The sequence below is a fragment of the Vidua chalybeata genome, chromosome 12 (assembly GCF_026979565.1).
Source record: "Vidua chalybeata isolate OUT-0048 chromosome 12, bVidCha1 merged haplotype, whole genome shotgun sequence".
Lineage (NCBI taxonomy): Eukaryota > Metazoa > Chordata > Aves > Passeriformes > Viduidae > Vidua > Vidua chalybeata.
This window is the reverse complement of record NC_071541.1, coordinates 19,966,796-19,994,061: the sequence shown is the minus strand read 5'-3', so window position 1 is coordinate 19,994,061 and position 27,266 is coordinate 19,966,796. Positions and strand designations below refer to the sequence as shown.

Here is a 27,266-nt window from a genome sequence, read left to right as displayed (position 1 = left end):
AAGCAATTAACAGTGTCCAAAAACCAAGCCTCTAAACTTTGTCAATTAACTCTTCTGTTAATATTCTTCTATTGTTATTGATCTACTTCTGGTTTGAGTTTGCAATTACCATCATGCTTGACAAGAACACTACACTGAGAGAAGGAGGAAATGCCTCTTCTTCCCAAATTCTGCACAGCGGAGAGTTACACCCATTGTGAAGCTGCCAAGCACAAATGCACCAGAGAAGGTGCAGAGGAGCAGAGGGAGAAGAGTCCCCAAATCCTGTCACTGCTGCTGGTCCAGCCCCAGCGTCACTCTCAGGTCCCCAACACTGGGCACCAACCCCAGGGATAACAACCAGCACCAGCCTGGTGCAGGCATTTCCTGAGTGTTTGCTCTCGAGAAGGGTGAAGTGCAAACTGACACAGGCTGTGCTATTCCCCAGCTTCTGTGCAAGCAAAATCCATGGAATCCCAATGTCAACATTGTCAATGGCCCAACCACTGCTAAATCAAGTCAGGGAGGCCAAGGGAGTCCCACTTGGCAAGGGAAAGGATGGTCTCTGTTCCTCTCTCCACCAGCCCTGGGCTGATAGGGGAGCAGATAGAGCTGCTTTTCAACAGCCAAGAGAGGGCCCCTGAAAGAGATTAAAGGGAAGCAACAGTCGGGGATCCTGAAGAGGAAAGATGTAAGACAAAAAGATGGCAGAAAACAGAAAACCTTTGGGGGAACTTTTGACTCTTGGCCAGAAGGAAGCAAAGCAATTTCATGTAAAGAACATGCTTTTTAAATACTTGCCCTGGTATTTAACATCTACAAATACCTTGTGTGGGATTTCTGAGAACTGCATTCTGCATCTTTGAGCTTTCCTCTCTTCAAGCTCTTGACCTGTTGCATAATTTACTAAACCCAGTTGTGTTTGAAATTAGCATGTTGGTAAGGTAAAACTTGGAATAACGTAATGGACTATTTCAGAGAAAAACATATATTCTTCAAGGATGAATTCAACATCTCAGCTCAGAAATTTGATCTCAATTGGGGTGACAATTTCTTACAAAACAAAAGCAACAAAAAGGAAGTGAAGTGACCTCAAAGGTTAGGAATAGATGCCAACAGTTTTCTCTGCTGATGGCTGTGTTTATAGCACAGTATCACAGAATGGTTTGAGTTGGAAGAGACCTTAAAGCTCATCTTGTTCCACCTCCTGCCATGGGCAGGGACACTTTCCACTGTTCCAGGGTGCTCCAAGCCCTGTCCAGCCTGGCCTCGGGCACTTCCAGGGATCCAGGGGCAGCCACAGCTGCTCTGGGCACCCTGTGCCAGGGCCTCGCTGTGAGGAATCCACAGCCCCAGGCAGCACCTGCACTGCACCCAGCAGCACTCCATGGTCCTCACCTCACCACTGTGGCAGTCCAGGTGCCCCATCCCTGACTAGTGTGGGTGACCCCGATTTCTGTGCCCACCCAGCCCTCCAGGTGAGGCCAGGTAGGGCTGCGTGGCCAGGGCAGGGCACAGCTCACTGCAGGAAGCCAGCTCTTCACTGCCTGATTCCATTAGCCTGCAGAACCGGCTATAATTTGCTGAAATTATGATTAATCAAATCTTATTTTTCTCTAAAGCAGCTAATGAACAGCCAATTAAGTGTCTCAGTAATTCTCAAATAACTCATGGAGTGACAACCACCAGCTATTTAACAGCACAGGCATGGCAGTGAAAGCCAGCCTGGCTAGAAGGGCAGGAGGTGTGTGACCACCGCATCGTCCCAAAGCCACCTTTCTTCCCCACTTCAGATCACCACCACCACCCCATCCTCACTGCATACTCCCAGGCCTTTGTGACCACTGGTGTGGAGGGACAGGGAGTCCTCATAGTGCTACAGAGCCAAGGGACAGGGGATGGGGTGCCCAGGGGATGGGAGATGGGGTGCCATGGGGACTGAGGACTGGGGTGCCCAGGGGACAGGGTGCCATGGGGATAGGAGATGGGGTGCCATGGGGACTGAGGACTGGGGTGCCCAGGGGACAGGGTGCCATGGGGATAGGAGATGGGGTGCCATGGGGACTGCAGTGCCCAGGGGACTGAGGACTGGGGTGCCCAGGGAACCCCACAGCACCCACACATCCAGCTGGAGGAGCTGGGCACCCAGGGCCTGCCAGTGCCGCCTGTCTCATGGTTCAGTTCACATCCTTTGCAGACTCCAAACAAATCCACAAATGCTTTGTTTGATCATATAAATCAGGGTAAGATTAAGATACATAAACACAACTTAGCACAGTTACCCGAAAAGCAAGGAATGACATTTTAAAAAGAATCCATAATCTTTGTTTTTTGAAGTATTTCTTCAGTGGGAATTGTGCTGGAGCAAAGAATGCAAAACCTAGAAGCTTCCAAGAGGGGGTCATGTGAAATTACTCTATTTCAAGATTTTTCCAAATCACTAACATTTTGACTCTTAATGTACTTGTAAGAATCTGCCAAAAAAACATCAAACCAGTCAATTTTTTTTTTTTTACAGTTTGTAACTGTCTCCTTTTTTCCCAGGTCTTAAAAAATGTTTTTGTAGAGAACTTATGTCATTTCTGTAGAAACTTCTGCAATCCACAATGACATTGCATATTTTTTTTCAAGTAAAAACAAGCCTCCCAATAAAGAACAAAGAACATCCTTTGTTTCAGATGAAGAATTTCAGGAGAAACCACAAAATGTTCAAGCAAAACATTAAACATTTGATTTTCCACCCATTTTGCCAACAGTCTAAGTTTTCCCATACTTCTAATATCAGTGTCAATAAGGAGGGGAGGGGTCGGGAGGCAGGTCAGATGGATGACAGTCACTCTGCAACTTAAAACCTGTTAATTAAAAAAAGATGAAAATAGGATGTTTTGCAGAAAGCATTTTTTTTTCTTTTACTTAGCTTTTCTTTTTAATGAGAAAACAAGACCTGCTTGTTTTACCCATCAGGAAAAAACAGCATTGAGGGAAAACTGGAAGTTGTTACTTGAGTTATTAGAGAAATCCTCGGCTCTGCCCCTGAGAACACCCAGCTCTGCAGCCACCTTAGTCACCAACATGAGAGTCCTGTCATTTGTTAAGGCCCAAACATTATTGATGGCAGATGTTATTTAGGCTCTTTAAACGAGTTTTCAAAAAGCAGGCTTAAAACCAAATGGAAACATTTCATTTTGAAACCATTGGAGGTTATTTGAAACACACACATGCTTGCCTGACACACTTCACTGCCTGTTTTCACAGAATGGTTTGGGTTGGAAGGGACCTAAAGATCATCTAGATCCAACACAATTATCGAGTTCCAATTCCAGGTTAATGAGGTTTTTCCTAGTGCAAAGCCAAGCTGTGGCAGCAACATGGAACTTCATGCAGCTGCATGTTGGAGTGCCACAGTGCCCAGCACTGCACACACACACAATTTACACAATCTAAGTGCTATTTACACCCTCAGAGACAAGCAGCCCCAAACCACAGAAACATAACCAAGAGTTACATACATGAGCTGTCTGGTCTAGATATATGTTTCATCTTCATGGCAAACATCATAAAGTGTTGATTTAATTTTAAATCGTTACAGAGAGAGAGATTTTAGTAAATTTAAGTAAACCTCAATGAGTTTCTTTCACTTCACTCTATTTAAATGCAGGAATAGAAGTGATGCACTCAAGTTAACCTGTTTGCCTAGACTGGAGAGACATTATTAAATGTTCTTTTACACATTTTAAATATTCAGACACTTGCAGCACCCCAGGGCATAGTGTGCTATGTCAACACCTTGAGAAGAATGCAAACATCTTAATAAAAGCGAGGAGAGATTACTTATCATGCACTCTTGCTGTTAACATCTGCATATTACAAAAGCTCACGAATTATTACACACACTTTCCACAGGACATATCCTCCTGGATATGCAGGCAGCCATGCCAGGAACCAAACAGCGTGTCAGAAAGCAGACTGCATTTTTGGTTTTGCTCTGAAGGCAAATGAATGTTTCCAAGCATTCTGCAGCTCCCCTGAGCAGAGCCATTTAGTCTACTTCACCAGCTCAGAACTCAGGGGTAAATCCCCCAAACCAGTCTGCTCTGTATCACATTATATCCTTTCCAAATAGCCATCCAAGTTTTATACATTAATCATACCCAAGCTCCTACATTCAGGATCATCAGACTGGATGTTGTATTGATTGTAGGACAGAGCTCCACATGTGAGGCAGACGATCAGAACAGGACGTGCCGTGCCACCAGATGTGAGTGTCCTGGTTATGAAAACCAAATAAATAAAAAGTTGGCCTCCACAGGGCTGGCAGAGCCTCTGGGCAGGCTCAGCAGCTCAGCTCCTTCAGGTGGATGGAGGAACAGCCTCTCAGTCCTTGCTGGTTCTCTTCAGGAAAGACAGAGAACAAACTCAAAAGGCAGCAGGATTATCCTCAATAGTCTAGTGGCTAGAGATAATCCACTTGGCTTTGTCTAAAGCAAATTAGGGAGTGCTCATGGGAACTGTGCAGAGGCAGTGGCCAGCAGGGCCCAGAGCAGGGGAGGGCTGGCAGTGGTCACTGGGGTCAGGGATCTGCACCAGCTGCCCACCCTTGACCCTGGTCTCAGGGGGTTTCAGGAGGTGCACGCCACTCCAGTAACTCTGCCCAGCAGAGCTGCTACCATCTTCTCTGCCAACTCCATTTTGAGCCAGTAATACACTTAGCAAAGCCCAATTTTTTTTTTTTAATCTAGTTTTGCTTTGCTATCAAAACTAAAATCTGGCAGCCTGTTCCCATGCAAAATCCTTCACAAGTGATACATTTGTGGAAGACAGCTGGAATAAATCCATGACATTTAATGACATACTAAAAGCAAACCTTGAACAAACAACTTTAAATCATTTGAAATACTACTGTGAGTAGATGAAACTCTGCAGCGCTCACATGTTACAATAATTAATCATTTCTAAACAGTGGAGTTTAATTATTTTTAAAAAAAATCATTTGCAGAAGTGGATGCTTTTCCCCATTCCAGACATGTATTTAAAGTAACACTCTCCTGTGAAAAGGTTTCACTTCAGAGTTTTAAATGTATTCTCTCATTCTGATCTGATTTATGACACCAGCAAAAGAGTTTTTCCAGCTTTTACCTTTATTTTTTTATAAGTAACCTTACCTCCAAAGCCCAGAGCATAGCACAGAAAAGCAGCAGTCTTAGAAGTTTTTTCTATAAAACACTTCAAAAATGTGATTGCCACAGAAACTGAGATAACAAATTGCCTTATAACTTAAATGGGAATTCAGATCTCATAGGCATCCCCTAAACCTCTGTCCATGCATATCCAGTACCATCCTAAAAGGTTCACAAATGCTTGGGCAGAACAGGTCTGTCATTCCCTGGGTAAAACAGCTGTTCAGTGGGAATCACACTGAAGGATTTCAGCTGGCCCGCCCTGAGCACCAGGGACCTGTGGAATTTCCCAGGAGGGACAGCTATGAGCTGGGGACAGGTACCAAGCTGAGATGGTTTAGGACAGCACAGAATATAAGGGGCACACCTTAAGCTGCTGCTGGCCCAACGGCCCAGCTCTCATTAAGTGAAGCCCAGGGACACACAGACAGTGTCTCCTGGCCATGGCTACAGCAGGAGCTGGCTGAGGACCAGCAGCTGGCTGGTAGTCCCCCACCACATGTCTGGCAGGAGGGACAGAGGGAACATTCACAGTGCTAGTGCAGACTCAGCTAATTCAAGTCAAAAACAAAGGTGGTTTGAGCTAACCTGGCTGGCTTTGCAGTGAGGTGGATTAAGAACACCCATAAGAACCCTTCTGCTAGCTCTGGTGGGGATATAATCTTTGCTGGTTGTATTTTCTATTTCCAAAATGTCATGTATGCCTGGCCCAGGAATTGCTTTTTTTCTCTTTCTCTCTTTCCAGCACCAGTCTAGACAAAACTGCATTAAGATCCTTTCTTGACTTATGTGTACAGGTGTAAGGGGTTAGCAGTTACTAAAAGGTTTTCTGGATACAGGAAAAAATGAGCTCCTTGTCTCTGAGGTATTCTCAGTGAATAGAGTCAGGAGCAAAAAGTAGAACTAAACTAAAAGAAGTTTCATGCCAAGGATCATCAAAAAAAATTACAAAAAATTCCTACCAAAATAGGCAGAAAGTCTGTGAGGTCCGGAGGGGCACTTTGTCAGCCTTCGTGTCACAGAAAGGAGCATGTGAGGAGTGTGTGAGTGCCTGAGCCCAGCCCACAGCAGCTGGCTGTCCATCTGTCTGTGCAGCTGTGCCAGGGACCCCGTCCCTCCCACAGCGCGTTCCTGGCACCAGGCTGGGCACTCCCTGTCTGCCTTCATTCAGAAAAACCAGCCCATGCTGGGGAAAGCCCCAGGCTCCAGTGCACCCAGCAGTAAATACCAGTGTCATCTCTGCTCAAACACACTGCCCTGGCCTTGTCTGCATGCTGAAGTCAAGATGAGTGACAGGGCTTAAACTTCTCCCTGCCTCTGGCTCCAACCCACAGAGCTTAGCAAACAAGACAGACAGGAATGTATGCCTGCTGCAATGCAAAGCAAGGGATGTAATTAGCACAGCTTAATTATCATGAATAGGGGGTTAGGTTTGTAATGCACTAGAATGAAAACATAGCTCAAAGGGTCTGGTCTTGCTCTGGTCATGTTCAGCAGGAGGAGGAGTGGCCAGGCCACAAGTGAGCTGCACTTCTTCATACCTAAGCTTGTTTTGACTGTTTGATTTCCAACAGAAAGACCACAATAACATAAGCAGGAGAAAACAAACCACTTCTGGGAAAGCCCTTTTCCAAATCTCTTCTGTTTAACTCCTCATCTGTATGAACGTGGAATTGGAAAGGACTTCTTGGGATATTAAATACAGGCCCCTGTTATTAAAGGCAACATGTCACTTCCAGCAGAAAGAAAGGTTAATGTTATGCCCATGAGCTGGAAGGAAATCCAAATTTCTAATGCATGAGAATGGGGGGAAAAGCTAAACAAAAGTGAATGCATGAGCCCGTATCACGAGACCAGAGCCTTATTCTAAACATATGGGCTGGTGGCACATCGAAGAGATAAGAGGCACAATAATTAAGAGTCACAGTTTGTTCTTTCACTAGGGATCCGCATACAACTAAGAAAAACACCTCAGCACGCTCAGCCCTGGGACAGAGGAGGAAGGGGAGCTCCCAGGGCACTGTAAGGCCACCTGAGATCACAGTGGCCCCGAGGTCAAAGGCTCATGGAAGAGGCAGGCAGGCCCCAGCCAGCAGCACTCTGGTTTCTTCTGCTGAACAGCCAGAAGGCAGCTGGAGGAAAGCACGTGCCCACTGTAAGTCTTTTAGCAACCACCAAAATCTCTGCAGAATGTAAGAGACACTTCTCGTTTTGGCACAAGCAGCTAAATCCCACCTTGTACCCACAACTATGGGAAGAAACTCCCAGGCATGGAAACATTTCCAAAAAACAGTTTGAAAGAGAAGACCAATCCTGTAAAGATTTCTTATCGCCCTGGATTAAGGAAAGAAGGCAGCAGAGAGAGGTGTGGTTGGCAGGAGGCTTCGTTTGGTTTACAAGGGATGCAAAATCTGGAGGCACAGGGATGATGGGGAGGACAGCCAAGGTCCCTTCCATCCTCAGCAGTGTCCATGCAGCCTGTGAGACCCGAGTCACCAGACATGATAGTGGTGAGAGCAACAGGAGAGTTTCCAGAACACACAAAAAAGGCACAAAATCATGGCGTGGAAGCAGCCTGGAGAAGGGCTGTAACCACTCTGTTCCTGCAAATCCAGAGGAAGGGATGTCCTTCTGCAGTGCTGGAGGGGTTCTGGCAGCATGGAAGCCTCAGCAGTGTCCCCTCCTGGAACTGTCCAGCAGAACAGTTTCCAGGTACTGCAACACCAGGACTCCATCCCAGCCAGGGACAGATGATCAGATGCAGAAGATGCCACTTCGTGCCTGTGCTGCTGCTCCACTGCCATCTACCACCTGAGCCCCAAAAAGCAGCCTGGGGTGCCTGGAAGGCTCCATCTCACACACCTGCAGGAGTGAAGCTGCACTCAGGAGCGCTCTGGTGAGGCTCCCTGGGAGCTCACAAGCCTCTTTCAGTGGGATCCAGCTGATCCTCAGCCACACTCACCCCCCAGCCCCCAGAGATGGGGGTTGTTGTTGCCCTCCCACGAGCTCATGCCTGAGCAGGACAGAAAGAGCTTTGTTTGGAATGTCATCTTTAATGCTACCAAGCACTGTGGGGGACTCTGCCCAACATCACCTCTCAGAGGCCACCTACACTCAGTGCACAAAACTGCAGAACACCATTTCTTCCAGCTTCGAGCAGATCAGAGAAATGTAGAAGTGTATAATATCACATTATCATCTAATGCAACTGGAAAGGTATTAAAGTGGATGGATGGACAGACAGATGGAAAGTAAAGAGAGATCTCTTCAGTCACCAAAAGTTGATTTAAACTAAAAGAAAACCATTTTCCTAGTATTTATATACACTGCAAGGCTACTGTTTAGTTATCATTTATTCTAGTGCCACTTGCAGAATAGCCTGATGCAGTGTGCTCAGACTAGCAGTCCCACAGAAGTGGGGTCCCTGAGGAGCTCCCAGGGTGAAGATCTCCATGGCTTTTTGTTTCTTGTCTTTAGTGGAAAAGTTAAAGCTCCAGGCTCTACACTAAACTCAATAAACCCTGCTCAGAGCACTGCTTTTGTGACATAATACATTGATGCAATTAAAATAACATGGCTCCTGAAGAGTAAGGCAGCACTGGGAAAGCTTTGCCAACAAAGCAATGCCAATTAAGAGTGTGATTTTTGGAATATATTTTTAGGCCAACATCAGCCCTATTAATGCTGGTATAACTGTCTTCAAAGTGATTTTTGAAGGTCCAGCTGACGCCACTTGGGAGAAGAACTAGTTAAAAGACTAGGGTTTGGCCTCTATAGGCTCCATTCTCTCATTAGGGGAAAATTTTTCATAATAAAACTAATTTCATCCATTCCACTAATGGGGGGGGTTTATGTCCAAAATCTTCTCAGACGATTTTAAACCCATTAAATGTCTAGCACGAGCTGTAGTTTTTGTTGTTAAATAATGTAAGCTACAAGTAAAGCCACGTTTATGGGATGTGCCCATAGCTTCCGTTTGCATCTGAAAGAACTGGGATGCCTAAAGCAAGAATGTGTCATGAGGAGGAGCAGGAAAAGGAGAGAACTGAGGTGCGGATGATCTGTTAGAAAACCACACAAACTCCAAACACCGCCCCTCTGCTCATTGCCTGTAGGTGCAAAGAAACCAAACTCGACGCTAATATAACTTGGCAATAACGGCAACTTTCCTTTCCAAAGAAAACCAAAGGTTGAGAGAGAAAATTCAATACCAGTGGGGCACACACCAGCTCCAAGGTCCTTCCTGCCGGTGTTACAGACCATGCGACCAAACCCTCCTCCTCTGACCTCATCCCCGGCGCGGCTCAGCTCAGGGCGACCGCCAGGCTCCTGCACGAGGCTCTGAGCGACAGGGGGAGAGATAAGGTGAGGAGAGGCACGGGGGCCGAGAACCGGCTGGCTTTGGCTCAGCCCTGCGCGCACTCAGTGATTGTGCGGCCGGCAGCTGGATTTCTCCACTGATCCTACGAGCCTGGTCCCCCCAGCCTTCCCCAGCACATCCCTCTCCTGTCCCCCCGGCGCTCCCGGCACAGCCCCCGGTCCATTTTAACGCCGCTCACTCCAGAAATCCGAGCATACCAGCAAGAGCAGGCAGAGAGCGCTTTTCTTAGCTCTGCCATATACCTTCTCCTCTTCCTTTCGAACTTCCCATTGGATTGCAAGCCTGCACGACTCAGTGGACGCGACTGAGGAACAATCTGGCCAGCTCTCCCTCCAGCCAAATGACATTTGCTTTGCAAACACTCTCCCGCCCCGCGGGCTGATCTCGCCTCCACCCAGTGAGTTGTTTGCAATAAACCAACAGCTCCGAAACCATTCATAGCAACTTTTTTTCCTTTGACAATTTGCCGCTTTCAAACCAACAGACAAAAAAAAAAAAAAAAAAAAAAAAAAGAGAGAGAGGGAGCGCAAGGAACTATCCGTGTGTTTGTCCCGGAAAGGGCTCTGGCAGCGGGCTGCAGCGGGCTCCGGGAGCGCCCTGGGCTCCGCGCCCGCGCTGCCCCGCACTTACCGGGCCGGGCCGCGCCGCGCCGCTCGCTCCGCTCGGCGGGGAAGGGGCCGCGGGACCCCGGGGCCAGAGGGAGGAGCCGGAAAGCGGCGCCGGGGCCGAGCGGCGCCGGGGTTTGTCCAACCTGACAGCGGCCGGGCGGGACGGCAGCCCCGCGGCCCGACACGCCGGGACGGTGGAATGGGATGGAATGGGATGAGCTATGCAGGGAGGCTCACGGGGACAGGAGCAACCCTCAGACGGGCTCCTGGGGACCGCAGCTACAAAGGAAAAGAAAAAGCCGGGGGTGAGGCTGAGGGGCCTCACCTGGCTCTGCTCAGGCTAACGCCGCTCTGTCGACCAAAGGTGGCTTCGAGGTTGTACTATAAGAAGGGTTTTTCAATTTCTTTTTGTCCCACAGCTGCTTACTGAGACGTAAGTAGCCCCAAACTCACCCTCAGGGAAGCGCTTGGTGCTCGGCCGCCGATCTGCTCATCGAGAGCGTCCCGTTACTGTCGTGTGACAATAGCGACTGTTTATAGAAACCCATCCTGGGATAAATTAGAGACAAGTCCCTGGGACGAACCAAGTCCCTGCAACAAATACTATGTCATCGGGAAAGCATCCCTCCTCAGAGGGTCTCGGGAATTAGCCCGGTGCTGCTCCCTGCCAGACAGCGGGCTGTGCCTGTGAGCTCAGGGGGCTCAGCCAGAGGGAGCCGCTTGTCCTAGATCGAGAGCTCGGGCACCTCTCTTTGGGCACCAGGCTCGGCTTCCCCCTGCCTTTCTGTCCCTCCCGTACCAGCTGTTTCCAGCCGGGCCCTCGGGCCAGCCCTGGAGCTCTGTCCCTGGGGGAGGGCAGCACTGAGACACGGCTGGGATGTTTTCACACTGAAAGGCTCCTCCATCTTCTCGGGCATTTGGTTATGGGAAGGAGACCCTGTTTGGTGCCCGCCGGAGCTGTTGGCAGGACAGCTTTGCCCAAGCCAGCAGGGAAGAACAGCAGGAGCACAGCAGTGTCCCACCAAGGTCACCTGTCCAGCCCCGCAGCCCAGCAGCTCTGCAGCACCAGCTGGCCTGGCCTGGCCCGGGCCCTGGGGACAGCTGCAAACAGCTGGTGGAGGCACCAGAGTCAAGGGATGCAGCAGAATCTACTGCTACAGTCTGAGGTGGGAGCTTCCCGCAGTGCTTGGTCACCTTTCTCCTCTCATGGCAGAGTCAGCCTGGCCCAATCTATGACACTAAATACAACATTTGAGGAAACTTGGGAGCTGGGCCTGGCTCTCAACTCCCATTCACAGGTAAGACTGAAGTCTGCACAGACAAAATGTGCATACAATTAGGGAAAAGTAGCAGGGTAAGAGTTTCCATTTCTGAAATGTGGTATCCTGTCTCCAACACAGTCAGTGCTTGGGAAAGTGGGACTGTGTTATTGTATGATGCTGCAGTGTATGTGGGTAGGGTCCTGCCGATTGCTGCTGGACACCCTGAGGGATGGACCAGCTACACAAAATCATTGTGTAACTTTAGCCAGAGAAAAAAATGCTATTTACTTTGTAAGCAAACAGTCAGCCCTCCCAAAATGTTCCTACACAGTCTTGAATTTCATCTGGAGGAAAAATGAAAGTATAGAAGGAGGAGAGGACTCTTGATTTCTCTCTCCCTCTGTGGAGATACAGTGTGAGCACTACTGCTCTTAAAGTAGGGTTACAGTGCCCTTAAATTCTCTGGTGACAGCCCATGAGTGCCTCTTGCTGGCCCCCATTGTGGCAGGAGCAGAGGGGAGCAGCAGAGCTGGGGTAATGCTTTACCTGGGTTTGCACTGAGACTGGGACTGAGCTGACAGCGAGCCCATATCTGCCAGCTCAACACCCTGAGCTGTGTGTTTGAGGAACACCAGGAGAGACCAAAGGAGTCAGGACTGTGATAAAACTAAAACAGGGATTACAGGAGACTCCCAAAATCACTCCAGCAGCTTTTACTGTCAAAGCCATGATGCCCTGAGCAAGGTAAAGCCTGTAGGCAGGTTTAAATTCTCTCATCAGACCAATTGAAGCACATGGGAAATACTTTCAGGCACCCAAATCCTTCCTCAGATCGAAGAGGGGGTAGAAGCTGCACCTCACCAGAGCACCACACGCCTGGATAAACTCAGGAAGTCCTAAACCTAACCCAAAAATTGGAGCCCTATGCTGGTGGCCTGTCCTCAGGCAGCACTTTCACTCAGTTTATCCAAGTAAAAAAATTACTGTTTCTGAGCCATATTTTTAACAACATAAGATCACTTAAAATATTTTGCTTTGACTTCAAGTGACACTGAAGAACTAATACATTCAGGATTTAATGAAGTGAGGCTAAATGGAAATATCCATCATTTCTGAATGAAAGAAAACCAACAACATTGTCTGGGGACTGAAAGGATAAGACAGGTCGTGTGAATCCACACAAAGACACAGCAGACATCCTCATGGGTGGGATAAACACATATCCACTCAGGACTAGCTTTGGAAAGCAAAACTCTTTGGAAGTCTGCTTTCAGGAGAAAAGTTTGGATTTGAATCCAGCCTTTTTTTTTTTTTTTTTTTTAATCTCCAACTCTCCTGAAGCTCTGAGCTCTGCACCAAAGGAAAGAAGGTAGCACTGTCCCCTTCCAAGGGATAGGCAGGGAACCAGAGCACAGAGAAGCCTCTGTACATGGGGTGTTGATCCTTGACCCACCTAGAAACAACTTATTTTCCAAATAAAAGCCCCACAGAAGTGGAACCAAACCAGAAGAGAAAAGTTGTGCCATTTTAAAATTCCAGAGCTAAGATTGAAAAAAAAAGAAAAAGAAATAATAAAAAGTCTCTAGTGATTCCTAAGCAACAATTTCCTAATTGCAGACCAGTGGAATGACACCACCAGTGTCATCTGCCCCTTTCTTCTGCCCCTGTAAATTGTAGGAACTGTTTTGCCACATCTCTTCTGTGACCCTGCCTTCACATGTCTCTGGCATTCCCACTTTAAAGTGGTGCTACTCTGGTTGAAGCCATGGAGCAGAGCAGCCTCAGACTGAAATATTTGTTTGCATGTCCTCATCCAACCACAGTTTTTCATAATTTGGGAAGATGTCACAAAGCAACAGAAAATAATGCCCCCTTGGCCAAAGTCAGACCACTCCACAGCGTGCCTTTCATTGCAGTACATGGCTGAGAAACGTAAGTGCACAGCTCACACAGGAAAAGCTTTCAGCAGATGCTGCTGCTTTGAAATACCAGAGAGCCACTATTCTAGCACATTTCATACAAGAGAAATAGACTAGCTCAATCCAAACAAATCCATTACAGTCTATGTTACTCTGAGGCCATGCAGAAAAGCTCACACCATTCTGGGGATTTCTGATCACCACAGCTTGTAAAGGTTTGCTGCAACCTGCAGAGCTGAACTTGTGACAGGGAAAAGATAAAGAAGCAGCTTACAGGAGAAGATTCCTGCAGTGTGAAAAGTACCCACAGTAATGACTCTGTTTCTGAGCCATATTTTTAACAACATAAGATCATTTAAAATATTTTGCTTTGACTTCAAGTGACACTGAAGAACTAATACAACGAGGATTTAATGAAGTGAGGCTAAATGGAAATACCCATCATTTCTGAATGAAAGAAAACTACAGTTTAGGAGGGAAACAGCATCTCCCTTATCATCAGCCAATTTTTCTGCAGGTATTTGGTCACATTCACTCTCTGCTACACCCATTCAGTGCCCTAAGAGGAAATCAGGTTGTACATGTGAAACAGAGTAAAGCCTAATTCTTCAAGCCAGGAGCGAGCATGCCTGACAGTGACTTGCCATTCATTTAATGTACTGGCAAGGGAAGGTGTCATGGTTTGACACTGGCGCAATGCCAGCGTCCCCATGAAAATGCACCTTTCCTAAATAAATGCTGTGAGATGTTATCAGGAACAGAGCAGAGCAGGCCCAAGCTTAATAATAAAGGAAAAAAAAACTTTATTAACCTACTACTAATACAGAAAACACATAAACTAAATCCAGGATGAAGACCTTTTAAAACACCCCTCCTCCTCCCAATTTCCAAAAACACCTAGCCATGAAACATCACCCGGGATTCCTGATCAAATTACCACCCTTCAGGTAATCCATACTCAAACTATCAAGGGAGAGAGAAGTCTCTCTTGCACCACAGACCCCCCAGGAAACACAGCTGCCCCCCTGTGTTTCCCTGTCACACATGGCAACCGCCCGGAAAAAAAAATCTGCCAGTGTGACACTCTCCATTCCATGTCACAGTGCTCTCACCACCGTGCATGGACAGACTACTCATAGGGCTCCTTTAAGGATGCTTTGCCACGGACCCAAAGATACAACAGTTCAGTTTCTCATCCTGGGACTACAGTCCCCCCCATTTTCCCCTGGGGCCGAGGGGTCCAAACAGGACTCATCTTCTTCCCGAAGACAGAGGGTATCACCATTCCCTCTTCAGCTTTCTTTGGTTCTTGCCACTCCTGTGCTGCTCGAAGCTGAAACAGGTCTCCTTGGGTCACCACTGCATCCCCCTAAAATGCAGTCTCTATTGCAGGAGATTTTGGTTCAGTCCATGGCTAACAAGAAAAGTCCAGCCAAAAGCTATCATCATCTCCTCCCACCTAAATATTTCTTCTTCTAACATCTCAGGTCCCGGACTATCTCTCTTCCACTACAAATCAAGGAGGAGTAATAATTTTAAAAAGCCCTCATTTCCTGGAAAGGGTTAAACGTTCAGACTCCCTGGACGGCTGATATCTCGGTCCGGGGTTCCGCCGCCTCCCACGCTGGGCATCCCCCCCCCTTCTCCTTCTCCTCTGCTGGCAAATTTCCAGGTGCTGTCAGGCTCTCTGTCTCTTTCCCTCTTGGGGGGGGGGGGACAAAGGCATCTCCGCTCCTCTCCACCCTTCCATCCACAGGAGCTGGCTCGGTTCCAGACCCTCAGCCCCTCGGCCTACCTGGACAAGGCCGCGTGGCTTCCCCTCCCCCACCCAGCCTAAGGCTGGGCAGGGGAGCGTCTGCACTCTCTGACGACCAGAACCAAAAGAGAGAGTTCTCCTGGGAGTTCTTGCTTTTAACCCCCCTGTGTTCTCAGAGGCGTGTCCATACTTTCAGTGGTCACTCCAGGTGCCAATATCCAAACCTGACCACTGATTGGTTTGACCCGACTTCCTGGAAAAAATTCACTTCCATGTCAAACCATGACAGAAGGGCACTTAAAAGCAGCATTTGATAAAGTATTCTTTCAGATTCTGACATTTTACTGCCAGTGTCTGAGAAATGTACCCAAATCCAACATCAAAAGGCTCTTCAAGGGAAATACCAGGAAAATTATCTTTATCATGGAACCTGACTTGAAACTGCTCCTGGTTCTCAAACTTTTTCACCACTAGTAATTGATGGAAATCAGTACTCTGACACCAGCAGATGTCACCTCAGCGAGGATCTTTCAGGTGGCAAAGGCTGCAAGGACAGCCAAGACAAGCCCTCCTGCTGCCCCATAGCTGCAGAAAGAGCCCCTCTGCCAGGGCTGGTTATCTTCAGTTTTATCACAAGTAAAGCTGCCAAGAAACCCAAACCAAGCACATCAGACACACCTTAGCTTGGACTGATTTCCAAATATGCAGTAGAGACTCAAGTCTGACATCCATACAGGTGTGCAGTGAGCAGGCAGAGTGGTGTTTTTTCCCAGTCTATCTCCCATTTCCTCCTGGCCATCCCAGCTCCTCTCACTGGATCCGCTGTACCTGAACATTTTGAGAGTGAGGAAGTTGAAGATGTAACTGAAACAACGCATTTCTTCTTTTTGTTTTCTCTTTTTAGACTGTCAGTTGACCTTGAAAGTTTTCAAAGAATGGGAGGAAGCTCTGGTTCTTTCCATGGTGGACGAGCTGACTAATGTAGACTGTCAAAATCCACTTTAGATTTGCTGCAGCAGGTAAACAAAAGAAATATCCAAGATAAGAGTGACCACCAGCAGGCTGCATCCTGTGGAACCACTGTGACTGCTGTTATGACTCTGAAATATGCTCCTAATTTAGAAAGGATAAAGTATTGAAAACCCATTTCAGCAGAACTTTACAAACATTTAAGGTTGCCAACCAGGACCTAGAGCCCACGGGCTCTTTCTGTGTGGGCTGGTTTTATGTGGTTTTTTTGCACCCAGCTCTGCTCCATCAGCAGGATTTTCTGTGGGTGCAGAGATCTGTCAGGTGGGTATGGCGGGGGTAGGACACAGGAAAGACTCCAGTGGGAAAGCCAGAAGGGATGCAGAGAGGAGGAAGACAGGAAACAGGAGGAAGTCTAGAACTTTGTAAAGGGATCATTCTGAGCCTGGATAGTCCCACCTGGATTCCAGCTGCGAGTTCACCTCCTCTGTAACACACTCCTTTACCCACCCAAAATGAGTGTAATTGTGTTTTCATCCCTGAGGTGAGGTGTGATTTCCATCTGCTGGTTCTGCATTTCACTGCACAGGAAGTCTCATCTCCCAAGCTCTGCTTTGCTGTCTGGAGTTCCCTGCTGCCTTTGCCCACTCACTGAACTACCAGAAAATTGCCAGAAACATCAGCCCTTCAAAACCACTCAAATCATGAACAGGACTACCTCTGTCTCATCCCAGTGCTCACAAACACAGAGGGAAACGCTGCCTAAGCCTCCCACAGCTCCCTGCTCTGCAGCAGGATCTCAAATCCCAGCAGCACTTCACCTCGTTAGTGAGGCTGGGGCTTTGTCTCATCCCCTCCAACCCCCGGTGCTGCTCTGTCCTCACACACACGAGTCTGTCCCAAGCAGCACCTGCATTTTGGAGAGGAGCCTGCTGTGAGCCCAGCCAGGTGACACACAGGACAAAGGAGGAGCTGTCACTGCTGAGGAGAGGTTTCCAGCTCAGCCCACACAGGCAGAGACCTGCTGCCAGTGAGTGTGGGTCGTTGGCAAGCTGGAAGGTACAGCAAGGTCCCATTTGACAAAGGAGTGCATAAACCCTTAAAATTACTCATCACAGATCATTGTTTTCCTCTGATGAATGGCTTAAGTAAAAATGTTTGCACTGAGGCCAAGAATGCAGGGTCTGAGGCCAGGCAACATCCTGCAATGGTAATAAATACCTACTACACAAATAAACTACCAGAATGGCCGTTTCCCCAGATGTCATGAAGTTACCCTGTGCACAAGCTGCTCTTTGATGCTGCCTGCTCTCACAGCCTCAGGCTCCCAGCACCCCTGCCACAGAAAACCAGTTTTCTGTTAAAATAAACCAATTGGGATAGAAACTAAAGTGGTGTTATTGAGTATGCAGTTATTGTCACCGCTGTTGCCTCACTTCTTTGAAAATGCACATGATCCAAAGCAAAAAGCAAAGCTGTGTTTTGAGTGCTGTGGAAAAAGGAGTGACAGTCACCAAGTGCTGGCAGACCAGCTCCATCCTCCAACCAGAAGGAAGGCCTCACATTAGAGGCTTTGCAAATTGGATAAGGTGTGGAGCTAATAAAAACTTGAACCAGCCTCGAGACCTGATGATTAAATCTTGGAAAGCTGAAGGCCATGTGAGCTGGTTAGCTCTGACTTGTGCAGTGATGGATCTCTAACAACATGTGAAAGTTATCATCTCATGAGGCAAACATCCCCGTTGTTGGGCAGCACAGTCACACAGACAGCCAAATTCTGAACAAAACCAGCTCACAAGCCCCACAGGGACTATTTGGACATCTCACCATGCACAAATATACCCAGTTCACACAAAATCATCTCCATTAACATTCAAAGTTAAATGTTACTCCTAATGTTACCTGCTCTGGAAAACCCAACTGTGATGCTTCATTTTCTATTTTTCCACCATAGCTGAAACTGCAGCACTGGGGCTGGATCCATGCAAAAGGCATCCACATACAGCACATATTTCCTTGCTAAATTTATGGGTGCTGCTGTGCAGGAATATAACAGGGCTGGAATGCCATGCAGCCCTGGCTAGCTCATGCTCAAAGGCAAGCCCATGATTGCCTTGGACATGGCTCCAGTTCCTACTGAAGGGAATAACTGACCTTATAAATCAGACAGCAGCAACGCCCCTTTCACAGCTGTCTCCAGTTTCTCTCCTGAAATTTGGCTGGGTGTTTACTTTGAGATTCAGAGCACACATGTAAACTGTTTAGGGATATTCCTATATCCCTGTTTCTCATTAAAAGTGCCAGAGAGAATGAAAAATGTGATCCATTAGTGTTATAACCATCAGAAAGAAAAAATAAATAAATAAATAGGAAAAAAACCCTGCAGTGATGGTTTGACCCGTAGTAGCCCAGTCTGCTTCCTCAGCATGTTCCAGTTTCTGGGGTAGTGCTGCTCTGGAGAGGTTTTTAGGCAGCAGTAGGCAGATCCCTGCTGCCCACAGGTCCCACTCCAGTGGTCTACAGTGTAAGCCATGAACATCTCTGGGAAAAATAAAGGGTCATGCAGAAAACTGTGTTGGTTTATTGTTGCCCTTAAGGTAAGATCTGAACAATGGGACTACCAAAGCCCTGGAGTAGCTGCTCATCAGCACAGACCCCTCCTGCCACGCTGCTTTTTTGCTTTCTTCTTTGGAAACCCCTTCAGAGCAGGGTGGCAGTTTCCGTTTCTTATGGTTTCCACACACAAAAAGGATCCCTTTTCTGTGTTCCTGAGGCTGAGGCAGCAGAGAGAGGTTAAAATGCCACAGGGCTGTGAGGAAAGAAGTGTCAGAAGCAGCCCAGTGACACTCGGGAGAGAGGAAGGGGAGGAAGGTGTTTTATGTTTTTGTTTCTGACCATCTCTATTTTAATCAGCAATAAATTAAACTGATTTTCCCCCAAACTGCTAATGCTTCTGTGGCAAATCAGCACCACTCACAGAGAAACTGGAAAAGATAATGGATATTTCCCTCTTCAGTGTTATCTACACAGACTAGCACAAAGTGTAGTTAGGAAATAGTGCCACAAGCAGAGAGCCTGGTGACATTTGTGATGAGAGTGGCCACAGCTCCTCACAAGTCCCAGACAACTCTCAGGACCAACACCCTACATCCCACCCCAGGGTAGGCCCTCAAGGTGTGGGGAAATCCCTTCTCTAGCATAGAAGGGAGCTCTGATGTTTAACCAGAGCTTGGGAGCAGCTCAGGGACAATCACATTCCCACCTCTGCACCCAGGAACTGGTTTGCAGTGAGAACTGTTCCAGCAGACCTTCAGTTGTCTCCACAGGAGGCTCAGAAGGGCTACATTTAACAGCTACTTTGCTGTTAGTTAAGATTTTTTTTTTAATTTTTTATTTTAATGAGACTTGTCTGTGTGCAAAAAAGCTCTTTGCAGAAAGCGTGTGTAGGTTTGAGGAGTGGGAGAGAGCTGTGAATAGATTCAAGTCCTTCAGCAATAACCAATAGTCTGCTTGAGATGTAAATTCATCCTTTTAGCACTGAGATCTTTAGAAGGTGTGGAGACCTGAGCTGATACTGGCTTTTTTTTTATTCTGTGTAGACTGTTATCTTCAAATAATAAACCAACACTTTGCCTTATGCAAGGCAATGAAGAACAGTGAAAATATCCTTTATCATCTACATTCTTGTTATGTAGCATCAACACAGCATTTAATAAAAAGCATCTTGATACAATAATAGTTTGAAGTTTATTTTCCAAACAGAACTGTTGTTTGCCTAGAGTAACGTAAATTTGCAGTATTCCTTGACACTTCACAGATGATGAGAGAAAAAGATCTTAGGATCTCCCCAAAGGAGAGATTTAATTGTAAAACAAAGCACTAAGTATGACATTTAGCTGAGGCTGTAAAGGCTACAGTAATTAAAAAAGACTAAAACATATGGTGCACTTCATGAGGCTGGTTAATATCAGATCCCAAACTGAATCTTTTGGGTGTGTGAGAAGAAACAGGAAAATTGCAACTATTCTCCTCTATCCTGAACCATAAGAAAAGCCTTTGCTGTAGTCCTCGTGAAGCAGGAATGACACTCCCATCTTAATTCACTTACTCTGGAGGAGGGGGATTTCCTTTCACCTGCTAAGCGAGATATAAGCAACTGCTGTGATCTGTTAATGCATTTATGAGATTAAATGATTGCTATATGATTGATATGAATATGATATGATTGATATGATATGATATGATATGATATGATATGAGGGAAGGAGATTGTCCTCAGTGGTTTGTAATGGCCTGGCAGCCGATGGCAGCATGGGATAGTGCCACACTTGGCTGGAGAAGTGTCTGATAAGCAACGCTTAGGTCACACTTGGAGCATCCTCCCTAAGCCCACATGCTGGGTCATATTTCAGTGATTGGAGGAGCGCTGTGGACCACAAGGAGCCCTTTGCAGCAGGCACCAAGCTGGAGATGTTGCAATGTGGTCAAATCCCAAAACAGCAGAGACAGAAACAAAACAAACACAAACCATAACAACAACTTGTGTAATCAGATCATACAGAGGAGCTGGGAGCCACGTCCCTAGCTGGTGCTAACCAGCACAGCTCTTTCTACACTCAATTTCTCCATTTTGGGTTTAGCTTTAAAGCTCTACCTTCCCATTTCAACATGCAGAAAGTCTATAAACTCTGGGCTACCAGCCTGAAACCGTGTTTTGTGAAAAATCTCTGCTCATTTGAAACCCACAAATGTCTTTTCCAAACATTTCCATCATCAAAAGGCAAAATACATATATATGAGAAGAAAAGCAGATAAGAAAACACATCTGACTGTCCTGGAGCCAAACTTTATTTAGCATCCTCAGCTTGCTCCCATAACCCAGGCATGTGCTATATTGTAGAATCACAGAATGTTTAGGGTTGGAAGAGACCTTAAAGCCTATTGGCCCCAAATTCACAATGCAAATCTTAATCACAAGCAGCAGCACCCATGAGCCTGTGCTATCACAACCATGCCTGGTGTAATGACAGCCTCTCACAGGCAGAGTGGCTGCTCCACCCCACACAAACTCAGCTGGGAGCTCCATTCACTCAAAGTGGCACGTTCTAAGGCAAGGAGAGGGATTTTGGCACATTTTCTCAGGTGGGAAACCTGAACCTCATAGCCCTCTGCCAGCACTATGTATAAGACATAATTTGCCCGATTAAATTATGTCACTGGTGGAGAAAGGTGGGCTGATCTTGCAGACCTGCAAAGCAATAAATGTCAGTTCCAGCAGAAATAGAGCAAGTGCATTGCAATGAGTAGCCCAAATCTTTCACAAAGGAGTGAAAATTATCCCTGAGTTACACCTTTACTGAAAAATAATAGCAAGCTCATTAATGCTGGTGGTTTGTTTCTCTTTTCTTTTTTTTCTCTTCTGTACAAGTAACATGGAAACAAAACAGGATAATTTCTCTGGTACTGAATTGCTCTCTGACTGCAGTTATTTCTGGATTCCCCAAACCCAACATTTGCAGTTTGATCCCAGGAGAAAAATATGTAGTTTGCATTTTTAGGAAAAACCCCCCTCCGATTAATTTGTGCAGATTTGCATATAAATGACTTTTCAGGCTCAGCATCCATCGTGATGGCAAGTCTGGTTTGTGACTCCCAGCTGTCTGTGGTCTTCAGGAATCATGGTAACCTCTAGGATTTCTCTCCAGTTGGGCTTGCTTTGTTTGTGTCTCAGCTCAAAGGCAAAATATGTTCTCTTCTACCAGATGCCTTATTTAGATGTGATTTACATACGGGAGAAAAGCCTGAGAAATATTAATATTTGCATTTTAAACATGATTTCAGGATGTCTGTCGTGGCTCATTCATCTGCTTTTTGGCTCTTGCATGCATTTAGTTCACTCTTCTTTGACTGCACAAGCATATGTGTCTCATTAGCTTAATGACACGTTTATTTATCCTTCCTCCTTGCTGGCACTTCTTATCTGCAGGACAGGGGCTGTTAGGTGAGCTGCATTGACATTCACAATTATCCTCATCATAGCTAACCTGATTAGCAGGTCATTGATCCCAAGGAGACTTTAGGTGATGATCATCTTTGTTTTGCTCTTTTCAGGTCAGATGTGCCACCTTTGTGCCAAGCAGGGGCTTTGGAGAGGGAAGGCATCGAGGACAGCTGAACTGTTTCCTGAAGGTGCCTCAGGACTCTAGGTTTTCATGTTCTGGGTGGGTTGTCTCAGGTCCAGTGAGACCCCCAGAAAGAAACATCCTTCCTGCTGGATGAGACCACATCCTGCTCGAGCAACGGGGCAAAGCCCAGAGGGGAAGGAGGAGCAGCCTCCACAGGTGCTGGGAGTCCCCAGCTTAACACAGGCACCATGTGTGCTGCTCACTGTCCCAGGGGACACTGGGGTGTCAGCTGCTTACCTGGAGCGCAGGCAACCCCCAGAGCAGTTACTCTGTAGGTCCCACCTCCAGCTTTGGTTTAAGCTTCATGACAGTTTTCCTTTGATGTCTCTGCAGGTTCCCTAATCCCCTTGGTGAGTTCCACAGGACCATGGTTCTGAAAGTGACAGAATAGCAGATATTTTACCTCTTCCCTGAAGGAAAAGAGCTATAGATACATAAAATCATTAAATGACTAAGCCAGCTCCTGGGACACATTAAAAAACTGTGTGCTTAGATAATGTTCAGCAGCCTCGGAGCCCGCAGAGAGAAGGTGGGAAAGGAAGAAATGCTGCTTGGAAAAGTTCCTGAGGAAACAAAGCAGCTGTCTGTGCTAAGGAAGTTCTGCCACAGCTATTTAACACTCCAGGCTGAGCTCACAAGCCCAGGAAATGCATGGGTAATTCACCACTTACCAAGTCAGAGAGTCATAAAGTGTCCTGAGCAGGAAGGGACACACCAAGAATGTCAAGTCCAACTCCTGGCCCTGCACAGTACCCCCAGGGTTCCCATCACGAGCCTGAGAGCATTGTCCAAACTCTCCTTGAACCCTGGCAGGCTCGGTGGCCTAGGTGTTATGTGTATTTCACAGCCCCAGACCTGTGCAACATTTGCAGGAACACTCCCAGCAAGTCTCATTTTTCACCCTAATCCAACGGATAAAAACAATAAAGCAGCTTTGACTGTCCATACAAATTGTTTACTTTAGTACTTCCATGGCTATTTGTACTTCTCCTCTCACTTGTCCTGCAGCCTGGGCGATGACAGATCTGGAGGCAGGACCCCTCCAGCACTGCCCTGCACCACCTGCCCCTCTGCTGCTGCCACCTGGCTGGGGCTGCTGTCACAGACTTCATTTTCACAGCAAACCCCTGTGGTTGCAACACCGTGGAAGCATTAACACCCCCTTGACATGCCAGAGATGAGAAAATTGTTGAAAACTGCAGCAACTGAATTTCCTGGCTCATCAAGTGGTGCTGAACAGCCTTCCCCTCCACCTTCAGATTTCACATTGGAGTCTCTCACTTTATCTTTCTGTAGTTCCATTGCTGCTGAGGAGCTTTAACTGTGCAGCAGGTTGTAGTGATGGAGAGTTGGTTTAAAAGCTCCATAAACCCCCTGCCACTAGGGCTTTTTAGCTTTTCACCTGCCCTCATTGTGCCTCCCAAATTCCATCTGGTAAGCTGCCAAAATTATTTTCTGATTTAAACGCTGCTTTGTACATGATACATAAGAGCATCATTTCCAAAGAAAACCAACTTGGCAGCATAAAGAGAAATAACACGAGAAGGATTAAATAGAAAACTGGTTGTGTTTCAAGAAATTGGTGCCGTGACAAAGAGCCAGCAGCTCCCAAAAGCAGAGATACTTTCCTTTCAGATTTTTTCATATAGCCAGCAGGGATATCTATAATGAATAATTCCACTAAAATATATTAAAAAAAAAAAAAAGGAAAAAAATTGCACCCTCCAAACTAGTCTTCTATATGCAAGGGCAAATGAAGATTATAAGCTTTTACAGCAAAATTCACTCTGCTGCAGAAGGAATGTCCCTGGGGCCCAGGAACTACATGGCTTATCCAACCTGTCCTACTCCCTCTTCCCCCCTGCTTCTGTATCTCCCACATGAGAGGCTCCACCAGCTCAGGGTGCTCGAGCTCACAGAAGTCTGCAGTCCTGTGGGAAGTGGGAATGCTCAGAGACGCATTTCCACTTAGCTCAGAGAGGCAAAGCAGAGTTCTGAGCATTTCCTCACGGGAATGGCTGGGTTTGCACACATCAGTGCTTCCATCCTAGGTGGATCCCAAAGGCAGAAGCTCTCCACTTTTCCCAGGGGCCCCATGGGAAGACAGGCAGCTCCTGGCAGGTCACATGTGCTGCAGACCTCCAGCCTCCTGGGCACCGCAAGTCATTTTTAGCTGATTTTTCCTCGTTACATACATGGCCCTTGCCACTTTGGTTGCTTTCCATGTCCATCTAGGGCTGTAATTAAATAGGTATCTACCTACAAAGCATCTAAAAACTGGAGAAAGTCATGAAATATGACACAGTTCTGGCATACTGAGAACGCATGCTGAGTTCAGAGCAGCCTCTCCCTGAGGTTCCTTCTTCTGTCATTTACCAATTCCACACTCCATCTTAATAGATGACCTTAAAATGTGGGGAGAGCTTCACCCATCCAGAAAAATAACCTAATAAAGCAGTTGGTTGCTGACACGCCCCCAGCTTCTCTCAGTTCTGAAGTGTTGTGCACAGCTATCAGTTTAACAGGAGCTGGGACACGAGCAGTAAAGCAGTGGGTAGCATCATTATGGACAAATACAGAGAAGAGAGGAAATGAGGCTCACTTGACATTCTGTTTGTGCTTCTGGCATGGCAACAAATGCAGTGAAAGTCGAGGAAAAGAGGAGAATCTCACCAGAATGGCAGGAACTAAAAACCAGAGGTAGTGACTCTGTAGTGCCAATGCCATCAGTGCTATGGCCCCGTTCTCTGCAAACTCCAGCAAGGTTAGCAGTGGTTTTACTTATAGATGGAATGCCAGAAAGAGCATTAAATTGGTCTGCTGTGACACCAGAGGATCCTGCCTGGGACTGAGGCAATGTGAGCACCAACAATGCAGGTGGGGGCTGGTAAAACATGCACATGTGCAGCCCGCAGTGTGAAATGTGTGAGTACAGCCAGGCTCCCCCACTCCAGCAGCCCCGGCTGGGGTTCTCCCTCCCCTCCTGCCCCAGAGCTGCCAGGCCAAGGGCATGTTTGACATCATGGTTTAACCTGAGAAAGCTGTTCTGTATCTCCTGAATGGACTACGGCCCAATATTAGGAAATGTTCCCTTAATATTTGGAGAATTAATGACACATGAGTAATGCAGCAGCCTGATCCAAGAAATGTTCTAGTATACTCTCATATTATCAAGTTTTTCCAAACACCTAATTTCACGGGTACCCACAGAATACTGGAGGTGCCTGGTGCCCATCTGAGGAAGCAGTGGCTGTGACTGGAGCAGCTGAGGCTGTCCTGGTCCCTGCAGGCTCATCTGGAGTGTGACAGAGAGGATCCTCACCAGGCATCTGTGACACACACCCCTACTCCCTGGAGGCTGCACAGCTCCTGAAATTCACTCACACAAGTTATTTGTGTTGATTTAGAATTTGCAACAAAATTTTTCCCAGAGAGCTGTCCACAGGCACACGATACCGCCTCTGCAGCAGCATCTCCAGGCGCTGCCCATGCAGTACAGCTCTGCCTGGGGACTTCCAGCCCTGCTTCCTTCCTCTGTCAAACTACAGGATTCTTCTAACTCAAACTGTCCTTCTAATAGGAATTCCTCGGACTTGAAGAGATTTTGGAACTCAGAAGATCATGGGGGTTACTTAACAAATTGCATATTTTGTCTTGCTCCTGCTGGTTTTTTATAAGATGACACTCACCAGTCTGCCTCACTTGCAGTGTCTGTCAGCTGGGTACCCCCACCAAGGTGTTCATGTGGTTGTGTCACCATGCAAGCAGCTTCCACACAGATGGAGGATGGCAGCAGGTACCTGAATTTTAGGGTCTACTCTGCTTTCTTGCTGAATTAACCAGAAGAAAAGAGCCATTACTTACCAGTGACTGAACACTCGTCTGCATTTCCCCTTCCCTTCACCATCATTAGTGTGGGGTCAGTAATTCTGTGCTGAGGACACACATGTGAATTTGTACTGGTATTTCCAAAATAATGGGTAAATTTGTGCCATTTCAAAAGTATTTGTGATTTTCTGAGAAGTCTTTCATGCAATACTTACCCTGGCACTGCCCAGCCACGGTGGTGGAAGACACAAAGCTGAGGCTGCACAGCACCTGATCCCACAGGGCCCATTGTGCACAGAGCCTTTGGTTCAGCTCCAAACTCCTGCCAGTGACTGCTTTTTCCCAGTGCAGTTCCAGTTGGACACTGGGAAGCTGGCCTGGTGGGGTTTCATAACACCCTGGGAATCCATAGGAAATAATAATGTATGCTCAGTTCACAGGGGTATTTTTTCCTTTTTATTTATTGCTAGGACTACAGACTCAAATCTGGGATCTGAAAGCCAAGCTGGATTCCTTCCTGGACATCACTGGATAGCTGTACAGATCTGTAGAAAATCCTCCCTTAAGCCTTTCTGCCTAATGAAAACCATCCCAGGCTCTGTCTCCTGAAGCTCTTGGGGCTGAATTGTTGGGAGGGAGGAGAGGACAGGGCAAGGGCAGGGTAACCACCATGGACTGGAATTGTACCTTCACCAATGGGCACCTTCAGAAACTAGGCAGGCTTTAAATAAACTTAAACATTTTTAATACATGTTCATTTCAGCAATGAAAACCAGAAACTATTTCACATGAAAATTAGGTGATGATTAGAATTGCAGCATTAGGTTATCCAGAGTTATTAGACTGACTGGATAAAAGTCTAAAAGCAAAAGCTTTGACTGAGCAAAACCAAAGGCTTTGTTTGGTTCTCTCATTTCCCTGCTCTAGCCCCAGTCTCACCTTCCAGCCTTTGCACCACTCCCCAAGGATTTTATCTCGGAGGCTGATCTGAATTTTTGGTTTTTCCCTAATTCTACCCAAGTTCCTATATTAAGTCTCTCAGACATTTATCACCCTGAGCCTCAGCCCTTTCTTCTCAACCCTTTCTAGGCTTTTAATGTATAAAATCCTCTTTCAAGCACTTGCTGCTTAACAAAGGTAAATGCTGTGGCTCTGCTTCCATCCACCTGCCGTAGTTTGACATGGAAGTGAATTTTTTTTTC

General features: G+C 46.8%; 1 protein-coding gene across 4 annotated transcripts in view; it reads right to left on the bottom strand.

Annotated features, from left to right (window-relative positions):
* Window positions 1–10,968, bottom strand: part of FBLN2 (fibulin 2) — a 92,212-nt gene extending 81,244 nt beyond the window's left edge. Inside the window, exon 1 of one of the 4 annotated variants that reach the window (XM_053953963.1) lies at window positions 10,599–10,968. The gene's annotated coding sequence lies outside the window, so the exon portion shown is untranslated. Of the gene's footprint in view, window positions 1–4,130; window positions 4,153–9,734; window positions 9,887–10,598 lie in introns of those variants that run through there. The other 3 variants (XM_053953961.1, XM_053953964.1, XM_053953966.1) reach the window with 3 other exon arrangements.
* Window positions 10,969–27,266: the final 16,298 nt, after the last annotated feature.